Raw genomic sequence first — 10,908 nt, forward strand, 5'->3', positions numbered from 1 at the left:
CCCGTCCTTGGCCTCTTCTCTGACCGAACCCAGGGAACCATGAGCTTGGACAGGCTATGTCCCTGGCCCTTTGCAAAGGCAGCGTCCACCATCTGGGCATGCTCTGGAAACTGGCAATTCCTGTGAGTCTGGAAGACCTCAAGCCAGGCATCGTGTTCCCAGACTCGAGGAGCCCTTCTCTGCCTCCCTTTACACCCACCCAACTGTACTGAACACTGCTGTTTCCCTCGTGGTTCAGAGCACGGACCCAGGCTGCTGGGTGTCTTTGGGCAGGTTAGTAAACCTGTCTGAGCTTTTGGTCTTTTCACTTCTAGGATGGAGATACAATTATGCGGGCCCAGTGATACAACCCATGTTGACGGACCTGGTGGAGAGTAAAGAGCTAAAACAGGGCAGCTATTAGTTTCTGAGTCCCACTTCCAACACGGGACCTGACACGGAGCAGGTGTTTGCTGAGCGGAGAAAGCCGAGTATTCCCGGAAGATCCAGCGCGACTCTAGGAAACGGCACTGGTTTTCATCATCTCTCTCTCTCTTTATTATTTTTCCTCTCCGACAAATTTGCAGATGAGTACTGGAGTCCTTCAGTGAGAGGAGAACATACACACCCATGTCTCCACCCAGGCTACAGTCCCCAGTGACCTTACTACACACTCGTGGTAGAAGTTGCTGCCAGTTGGGAGCCCTGTTTTACCCAATGAGGTCAGGATGCAGATCCAAGCACTGCCCACACCACAGTCTAGGTGGACAATGCAGTGAGCTCCCACAGGCCAGCCTGTGTCTGGTGACCCACTGTGCCCTCAGCTGTGTGACTAGAGGCTCATCTGGGAAACAGGGCACTCTCTCCCAAGAGCAAAGGCAGATCTGGCCAGTTCGGGCCTGCAGACACTAGCAGACTCGCCCATGTTATATCTTATGGGGTATGGTCCTTATGTGGTAAGGACCCTGCTGCCCACCTCACAGATGTTCAAGCCAAGAGCGGATGGGGTCAGCCTAGGGCCACAAAGTCACCTGGACGGGTGCAGCTGGGGATGCCATTCCTGGTCTTGACCATCAGAACTCCTTGCTGTAATTCCCAGGCACCACCTTGGCTGGCCCTGGGCCATTTAGCTGGCATGTCACAAAGCACCTGTAGCATGCCCAACTTGGGAAAAGCTCTGAACTTATGGACAGACAGACCCAGGCTCCAGTTCTGACTCTGTCCCTGCTTCCTGATCACAGACCAGTCACCAAACCTCTCCGGACCCAACTGATACAGTCTCCTGCCCAGGACCAGGGCTACTAAGAAGATGGAAAGACAGAGACATACATTATTGTCCACTCTCTGTCACCAACCCGGGCCTCCAAAAGCTGGGCCTCTGAAGCAGCCAGAAACACAGACAGCGAGTGGCCAGAGCCCCCAGGCTCTACTCTGAAGAGGCAAATTCCCTCTCTCAGGAGGACTCAACCGACAGCTACCAGAGTTGCACGTGTCTAGTGGAAGTTTTAATTTCTTTAAAAACTGTTATATTTTGTAAACAGGTTTTGTTTTAACCCCAAGTGTGGAATATGGAGCTGCTTTTAGTTTGGCCACAGCTGATGATTGTCTCGTGTGGCTCAGAGAGGCGCATGATCTTTGCCAGCTGGAGTTAGTAGAGTTCTGAGGACTCTGGGAGAGTATAAATATGAGGGCCCAGAGAGAGAGAGAGAAAGAGAAAGAGAGAGACAGAGACAGACAATGAAAGAGACAGAGAGAGACAGAGAGAACACACAATGGCTTGATGGATGAAGAGACCGTTTCAGTAACGCTTAGAAGGAAGAAGAGTGCTTGCTGCATTTGCTGATTTGCTGGTTACCTGGGCTTCTGGATATCTTGACGACTGAGATTGGTATTGTCCCCCCAAAAAAACCCGACAACCCTAACCAGTTGGAAGAAGTAAAGAGGTCTATGTACCCTTTCCCTTTTTTCTCTCCTACCTAGGATTGGGGGACTGGAAGGGGGGTAGAGGCTTAAGGAACCCCAAATAAAATAGAGCTTAAAAGAGTGCCTACACGCAGGCACATTCTGAGTTGGGAACATGTATGCTATGTGACCCCACAGGCACCCAGCAGCCCTGGAGAAACTGAGGGGGCAATGAATTACAAATCTTGGCATCCATACGAAAGCCTGGCATGAGTCGGGCAGTGGCGGCACACAGCTTTAATCCCAGCACTTGGGAGGCAGAGCAGGTGGATCTCTGAATTCGAGACCAGCCTGGTTTCCAGAGAGTTCCAGGACAGCCAGGGCTACACAGAGAAACCCTGTCTCGACAAACAACAAACCAACCACAACAAAAAAAACCAAAGGAAAAGACAAAAGCCTGGGATGATGGTGCTTGGCTTGATTCTTGGTAGGGACAGGAGGGTCCCTGGGGCTCATCACCCAGCCAGTCTAGCCAAACCGGTGAACTCCAGGTTCAGTGAGACACTCTGTCCCCCCAAAAATGTGGGGAGTGATTGAAGAAGACCCCCAACACTGACTTTTCTCTCCTTCACACCTGCCCACTCACATAAACACACAGGCCAGAAAAAGAAACACCTACAGGCACACACTTTTCTCTCAAAGGAGGAGGAGCGCTGTCAGGGTGGGCCATAGGAAGGACATGGCATTTTTACCATGGATGTCATCTTGCTGTCTGATTCCATGCCTATGGCCGGCAACAGCAATTCAAAGAGAAACGAAAACTCTTGTTAATAGCTCAGACCGGTGTGGAAGGGAGACATTTGTCTCAAAGTTATTTTTCGAGCTGGACTCAGGACCCCCTTCCCAGGAACATGCAGATGTCCAAAACAGCTTCCCAGGGGTGGGGTGGGGCGGGGAAAAGGAAGGAAGACAGGGAGGAGAGAGAGAAAGGAAGGGACATAAAAAGGGACATTTGTGTCTGTGGGTGTTGTCCAGGAACTTGGAAAGTGGCGGTCTGGAAGCAACCCTGCAGGCCCCGCCCCTCAGTCTTGCTGCCCATGTCACTACCAACCTCAGCGCTGTCCCCGAGCACAGATGCTGTCAGGTGTATTTATTCTATTTCTTGTGTTTTGCCTGCATGTATGTGCTCCTTGCCCACACAATGGCCTCGCAGGCCAGAAGAGTCATGGGACCCCCGGAACTAGTTAGAGCGGGTGGCCTGCTCTGGATACAGCAAGCCATAGGCTACAGAGCCACCTATAGTTAACTGTAAATGATCTCGTGGAAGAGAGATCTCAAAGCACACCTTTGAAGGGGGCAATGGTACTTTACAGAAGAGAGTGGCAGGGACTGTGTAAGTCCTGAGCTTACACAGCCAATGTAAACTTTTTTTTTTTTTTGAGATAAAGTACCCTGTGTTTCAAGGTTGGCCTTGAACTCAGGATGACCTTGAACTTCTGATCCTCCTGCCTCTGCCTACTGAGTGCTGGGATTCCAGACACACTGTACCAGGTCCAATTTTATGCAGTAATGGGAAAAGACCCCAGGGGTTCATGGATGCTAGGCAAGTACTCTACCAACTGAGCCATATCCTCAGCCCCAAGGGGGTTTTGTGTGTGTGTGTATGTGTGTTTTGTTTTGTTTGATTTTTTTGAGACAGGTTTTCTCTGTGTAATCTTGGCTATCCTAGAACTCATGCTGTAGACCAGGCTGGCCTCCAACTCAGAGATTCACCTGCTTCTGCCTCCCAGGTGCTAGGATTACAGGCATTTGCCACCACTGCCCGGCTCCTCAGCTTAAATGTTTGACAAAAAGCTTTTAATTGCATGCTAATGCAGACCATAGCACCAAACCATTCTCCAAGTCTCTAATGTGGCCTCACCTCTGGCTCCTGAAAATCACAGGAAGACACCTAACAACGTTCATCTTCAACATGTATTTCTCTGAGGGAAATTCCCGTTAAGACTGGCCCTCTGGATCCCTGGGCCCTGTGTAACTTTGGATGGATTCCCTCAGACCTCCTGGACCCCTAATTCTTCATCAGAGAAGAGGGGCTCTGAGGCGTGTTTGCCTGGTCAACCCTCTCTGAGAATACTCCAGTCTGGGGCTGCAACGCCATGGTAGAGCACCTGACCAGTATAAGGACGGAACAGTTCTCCTGCCTGAGTCTGGAATCTCTCTCTCTCTCTCTCACACACACACAGAAAGAGAGAGAGAGAGAGAGAGAGAGAGAGAACTCTGCTTTTCTGTCCCAAATTAGAGAAGGACAGAGTGACCAGCTACCATCTCCTGCTTCAGCTTCTAAGCTCTTCATATGTTCTGGAGTGTTCAAGCCTGAGGAGGAAGGAGCAGAGCCAACTGGGCTCCTCTGGGAGGCGGACGCCATCCTCTCCCTTCCTTCTGATGGTGGTGGGCTCCTACCACGACCACTTAATGGAGCCTTCAGCAAGGGTAGGCCTTGCCCTTCAGCCCTCCTCTCTCCAGAACAGAAATCAACTGCTCCTCACTCTGTCATTCTGGCACCTTGGGTCAGCTGACCTGAAATGGGCCCTTGGCCCTTTATAGGCCTTAGTAAATGTTTACCTGTCTGTCCTCACAGGGAGAAGGCATGACAGTATGGGGCAGCAGAGGGAGTTCTCTGCAAACAGCAAAAACGAGCAGGTCATAGGGACAGGGCGGACAACGCCCCTGTGTGGAGGACCCTAGAATGGACCTATACCCATGCTAGGCCATGGGTCACCTGTTAGAACAGGAGGAGGGCCCCACTGGAGGTGTGCCCTAGGGAGGAATATGTGCTTGTTAATGGCCCACAGGAGGGATGTCACGTCCACACCGATGGCCTCCTGCCAGCTGGGTCTGTTTCCCATGCATCACTGTCTCCACCTGAGGACTGCTTTGCCTGTCCCAACAGACTGGGACAGTACTGTCGCAATGTACTGGAACAGCTGGCCCGGTCCCCATATGGGGGAGCTTCTCCAGTCTAGCCCCCTCCTCATGAATGTTTCCTCATTTGCTCAGAACCCTGAGTTTCACCGTCTCCAGCACACAGCCTTTCACCAGACGGCCAGGTAGGCTCTCCTCCACACTGCCCTTCCTGGCATGGCGAGCCTCCTTTCAGGTGGGGTAGCTGGGCACAAAGTTTTCTCCCATCTCCAGAAAAACAGGTTTGCTTGGCAGTGGCCAGAGGGTGTTTTGTATTGTCACAACCTAATGTTGACACTAAGTAAATCAGCTGCCCTCTCCGTGCTTCCCTGTGCCCTGGCCTCTCCTGTCTGCCTCGGAGCCAAGAATCTTGGGCCTGGAATGTATTTGCTGACACTTTTCTTCTAAGGCTTGGCTTCAGCCAACCAAGGATAGGAGAAAGAAAGCAACCACACATGTCTAGTCCAGGTCCATTGCCGGCTTCCTGGTGGCCATTACCAACAAAGGCCGGGCATGCTTCAGCGCTTCCTTGAACTAGCTTCGGAATTGTTCTAGGCAGACAGCAAAACAGTGACCCTCTCGTGGGATCTGCTTGGCCAGCCGCAGGGGAAGCAAGAGCCATCGAATGTCCACGAACGTAACTGACTCACTCAAAACAGGATGCTTTCCAGGGAGACGGGGAAATGCTGTCTGTGTGGGGACAGCCTGAAGTTTCACTGGCCAATATGTCCCTCCCTGCCACTAAGAGAGAGGTAATGGGAGGGGAACATAAGACTGGATGGCTAGCTTCTCTTTTCTTTCAAAGCAGGGCCTCCTGTATCCCAGATTGGCGCCCAACTCAATATGCCGCCAAGAGTGAACGACCTTGAATTTCTGTTTTCTCCCGAGTGCTGGCCTTACAGATCTTCACCCCCATCCCTCGTTTATGCGCTGCTGCGAGTTGAACCCAGGGATCTGCGTGTGTCATCCAGCCCCAACTGAGCTGAGCCTCATCTCCACGCCACGCTCTCTGGTTTCTTTGCTCTCCGTGAATCCAGTCATAATTTCATTACTGTGTGTCAGCCACCTTACAGTAGTCAGCATGCAGGTAACCCCTCTGTCCAGAGAGAGAGATTCATTTCAAGTGTCCAGCCTCTGACAGGCACCAGGGACCTACCACTGGATGTTCCCGTCTCACAGAACCTATGGCACGACAGGAACAAACACAGGAGATGGTTTCAGACAGCCAAGGGCTTAGGACAGAGCAACTGACCGGCGAGATGACAACATGGAGGAGTCATGAGAGAAGGTATCCACGGAGCAAAGACATCAAAAGATGGATAGCCAGACGGACACCCGCAGGGACAGGGCTGTGTCACTCTGATAATCTCTCATAAACCCCCCAGTGTTTGAAGAAATAAATGTCCCTACAGAAAAGGGTCAGCTGTGGCTGGGGTGTCGCTCAATGGCGGGGTGTCGCTTAAAACACACAAAGCACAGGCTCCCATCCCCAGGACTGGAAACAAAACAAAAGGAGACTTTAAAATACTAAATAGGGGACAGCTTGGAGAAGTTCAAAGAGCTTGTCACCAAGTTGGGAAATGACACCCTGCATTTTCGAGCTTAGGCTGGAAGCCAGCATCCTCTGCACAAGGCACACATTTGAGTTAAGAAAAATAAAGAATAAGCATGGCATCATAGGCCCCATTAATCTCAGAGGCAGGAGAATCGAGAGTTCAAAGAAAGCCTGGCCTTTCTCCAAAATATAAAAAAGCAAAACCAAAGGCAACCTTTAAAAACCTAACTCTGGAGGAACTATGGAGAAACAGCAGCCAAGGTCAATGTCAGCTCTGTGACCTCGAAGCGATGAAGGTGAACGGCACAGACATGACCTGAAGGTCTCCAGAGCTTAGAGTGTTGATATTTAATCCCTGTTGTGAGGTATTTAGAAGGGGGTTTAGGGGCAGGGCCTTTAAGAGGTAACTAGTATGAGACAAGGTTGTGTGTGCATCCTGGCACCTTTACAAGGAGACCAGGAAGTGCCACACACAGAAGCACAGTGTGTGTCGTCGGCCAGCAAGAGGGCCATCACCCAATACGGCCCCGCAACCCCTCATGAACTTGGAATCACGAGCCAAAATAAATTTCAATTCTTGATAACGTTAACTCCACCTGAGGTGTTTTATTAGCAACAGAAAGCAAACTAAAAGTCAACCCTCAGGAGGCAGAGGCAGGAGGACTGGGAAAGCAAGGCCTCTACCACATAGTGAGGCCTTCCTTAAGAAAAAAGGAAAGAGAGAGAGAGAGAGAGAGAAAGAAAGGAAAGAAGGAAGGAAGGAAGGAAGGAAGGAAGGAAGGAAGGAAGGAAGAGGGAAGGAAAGACAGACAAAAACAAGAACCTAGTGTGCACAGAGCCTTGAGTTCCATCCCCAGCTCCACATAAACTGGGCACAGTGACCGCACCTGGAATCCTAGGACCCAGGGGGTGAAGATAAGAGAATCGGTGTTCAAGACCATCCTTGGCTATCTGGAAGCCAGCCTGGGCTACATGAGACACCACCTCAAGACAAAAAAGAAAGCCTCAAATCCGGGAGTACGGAGGGAAGAAAATGGGAGGAGTAGGGCTGGGAGGTCAAGCGGGCACGCCTGCCCTAGGCAGGTCACTGAATCCAAAGCCAGCCTTCAATGGATACTCGTACATCAACAATAAACACACAGAAAGTGCTACTGGAGGGCCTGCTGCAAAACGCAAAAAGAGCGCAAACGAAGGTAGCAGCATGGCTGGGTACCTCAGCGGCCTCTGGGGTCAGGTTCCTCCCCACCAGGCTAAACCAGGATGCATTTCACAAACTCAACAAACTGAGCTGCAGAACGGTGGTGGTGGTGGTGGTGGTGGTGGTGGTGGTGGTGGTGGTGGTGGTGGTGGTGGTGGTGGTCGTCTTGGTCTCTAGACAGCCACGGGGTCAGGAAGTGGCCCACATGTAGAGGCTGGTGTGGCCACTAACAAAGACCGCTGGGCTTTGACCTAGCCAGCTCTAGGTGACCGCTGGGACATAAGCCTCAGTTTCCCTATCTGCAATGAGGTCTCCGGCTCCCCGGAGGTTACGTGATTCTCCAGCCTAGAGTAAGGTTCACTGCGCCTCTTACCCGCCCCAAAGTAGGAAGGAGACCAGCCTTCCAGAGAGCTGCAGCTGGCTCCAGGCCACAGTAACAGTGTTGCCAACTGCAGTGACAACAGGAGCAATAAACAACAACACCTTTCAGGGTGGTGGCTCAGTGCACTTCGGAGCCCCAGTTTACAAACCCACCGGCATCTGCAAGGCCACAAGGCAGAGGGACAGCGAAAGTGACAGAAGCTGAGCCCCTCGTCGGTAGTGGCTGGAAAGCTCGGGGGCTACCTTCCTGTCCCCTCCCACCCCACATGTCCCCACGGCAGACGGTATCCAGCCTGCCGGGCCCCTGCGCCTGGGTGCGAGCCTCCCAAGAAGGCCCTTCCGCCGCCCCTCGAAGACCTGTGCCCCCAGGTCCCAGAGGGGACAGACGCGAAACCCGGATTCTGTGGGGGACAGGTGTGAACCACCCGGGCGCCGCAGGGACAGTATGGATCCCAGATCCCCGAGGGAAGGACAGATGCCAAGTCTCAGGTTCTCGCCGGGACAAGTGCCCGACGCCATCTTCCCCCCGCGGCCCGGGCTGAGCCAGGCCACCCTACTATGGCAGTGCCGCGCCCTAGTCTCAGCCTCACAGGGCAGAGCCCCGAGCCGCGCCCCGCTAAGGTTTCAACAGCCAGCACACGGCAGCGAGGGGCGCTTGCTCACCACGACCTGAGACCAGGGCGCAAGGGCCACCTCATTGCACGGACGCGCAGCGAGACCCGCCGACGCGGCTAGCACCTTCTGGGGTGGTAGCCGCCGAGGGGGCCACCGAGGGACTTGGACACGGGTCCCCCTATCTTTCAGCCACTTGGCCTGGGGCCGCCCGGGGCTTACCTGCCGGGCTGGGCTGGTCAGCTGTGGGCGAGCTGCCCGAACGCCTCTCGACCGGGAAGGCGGCGGCGAGTCGGGGGCGCAGGCTGGAGGCGGGTTATGGTGAGCGGCGGGCTGGGCCCTGATAGGTGACCGCTCCCGCCCGCCCCTCCCCTCCCCGCCCCTCCCGCCTAGTCTGGAGATCCCCAGGCCCCACTAAGGGGCTGCAGAACCGCTGGGTGAGAGCCGGGAGAGCCCGTTAACTTGCAGACGTCCCTCCCCTGCCTGCCCCGGCGTCCCAGCCAGTTCTTCTGCGAGCGCCCCTGGCTGGGTCTGCGTGAGGCATCCAAGCCCTACCAAGGACTGCCTGCTTGGTCTTCACAGTGCTCCTAAAGTACTCCTAAAGGCTCGGGGCTTTTTTTTTTTTTCCTGACCACTTACCCACGTAGAAACTGAGGCTCAGAACGGACGATGGCTTGATTAACAAACGAGCGTGAAGCGAACGTTCAAAACACCGCGCTCTTTCGGTGTCTCTAAATCTTCCCGAATGTCCAAAGCTCTTCCCAGACACCAACCCTGAAGCCTGTGGCTCCCCTGGGCTCCGTCTCGCTACAAGCTTCCCGCTGCACCTCCCAGCCTCCCCCTCCCCTTCTGCACTCTCCTTTCTCCCCTCTCCAGCAAAAGCTTTGGGTGACGGAAAGGGATCGGTGGAAGGAGAAATCTAGAATTACAGGCGGAGTGGGAGGAGTTGAAGCTCCAATTCCCTAGACCTGGAGCTCGGTGGTGTGTAATGGGTGGAGGGCTTGACTGAATTACAAAGTAACCACTATCTAGTCAACAACAAAGCTTGTTTACCGCAGGTCAGCTCCTCCGGGGTTAGCAGGGTCTGGGGCAGGTGCCTCCTACCAGGGCGCTTCACTCGGCGGTTGGCTCAGCTCTTCCCTCTCCCGTCAGGAGAAAGGTGATACTTGGGGCTCCCTAAATGTTCTCCTAACACGGAGGAGACACCCCTCCCCATATGTTAGAGGGTCCTAGGCAGACTTTAGTCTCAGGGGCCTTTTAAACCTGCCACTCCGACCTCTCCAGTTTTGTGGTTCTTCCATCGCCTCCAAAGCCAGTAGCTAATTTAGCCCTGATCCTTGCTGGTAGCCCCGAGGGGATTGCCGCGACCTGGAGTTGGGGGGTCGAGGAACTTTGAGGGCTCTCTGCCAGTACTTTTTGCAGATGAATGGATTCAAAGAAGGGGAAGCAACGACAAGGGGTCTTACAGGCCAGAAAGACCTGACAGGTTTGAGGATGCGTGCAGGGGCGTCTAGAGGCACAAGGCCAGGCACATAGTAAGTGTTCCATAAACATTAGAACAGGCAGAGGAAGGCCAGTTTGAGGTCAGATGGGGAGGGCCCAGAGGAGGGGGCGAATGAAAATATTTAGCCTGCAAGATCCCCAAGGCAACATGCTGATCAAATGGCGGGATGGACTGGTCTGTGGCCATCTCTGAACTCCCTACATCTGGGGAGGCTGGGAAATTGGATAGGTTCTGGGCAAGACCTCCATCGAGAATCCATTTAAGTTAGAAAGATACACACCTGTGGTTCCCAGGACCTGGGAAGTGGAAACAGTAGGTCAAGAGTTCAAGGCTACCCTCAGTTACACAATGAGTGCCAAGCCAGCCAGGTGTGCATGCGACCCTGTCTAAAATGAATTTTTTTTTAAAAAAAGCAAGAAAAGAGACAAATGGTGGAAAATGGAGTAAAACCACTCAAATAGGAGCGTAGCTACCAGCACTCGGGAGGCAGAGGCAGGTAGATCTCTGATTTCGAGGCCAGCCTGTTCAACAGAGTGAATTCTGGGACAGCCACAGAGAAACCCTTCTCAAAGAGCCCCACACCCCTGAAAAAAAAAAAAAAAAAGTGTGGCTTCCTATTAGTGTCCCAAAGTCCTGGGTCAGACACAAGAAACAAGAAAAGCAATAATAACGAAGCCGGCCACCGTCTGTCTGGGCTCAGCACTTCCTCTTCTTGCCTTCCACATCCTTTTGAAACATTGATTTATTTTGTTGGGGAGGGGAATGTACATGTGGAGGTTCAGAGGGCACCCCCTGGGAGTCGCTTCTCTCTTTCAT

The 10,908-nt window shown here is 53.1% G+C and overlaps 1 protein-coding gene across 3 annotated transcripts in view; it reads right to left on the reverse strand.

Moving 5' to 3' along the window:
• The window catches only part of Bik (BCL2 interacting killer), an 18,205-nt gene extending 9,321 nt beyond the window's left edge, over positions 1-8,884 (reverse strand). The window contains exon 1 of one of the 3 annotated variants that reach the window (XM_055626828.1): positions 8,811-8,884. The gene's annotated coding sequence lies outside the window, so the exon portion shown is untranslated. The remainder of the gene's footprint in view (positions 1-8,810) is intronic. The other 2 variants (XM_055626826.1, XM_055626827.1) reach the window with 2 other exon arrangements.
• Between the last annotated feature and the right edge of the window lie 2,024 nt (positions 8,885-10,908).

The sequence above is a fragment of the Psammomys obesus genome, unplaced genomic scaffold (genome assembly GCF_907164565.1).
Source record: "Psammomys obesus unplaced genomic scaffold, mPsaObe1.curated_primary_1811, whole genome shotgun sequence".
Classification (NCBI taxonomy): Eukaryota; Metazoa; Chordata; class Mammalia; order Rodentia; family Muridae; genus Psammomys; species Psammomys obesus.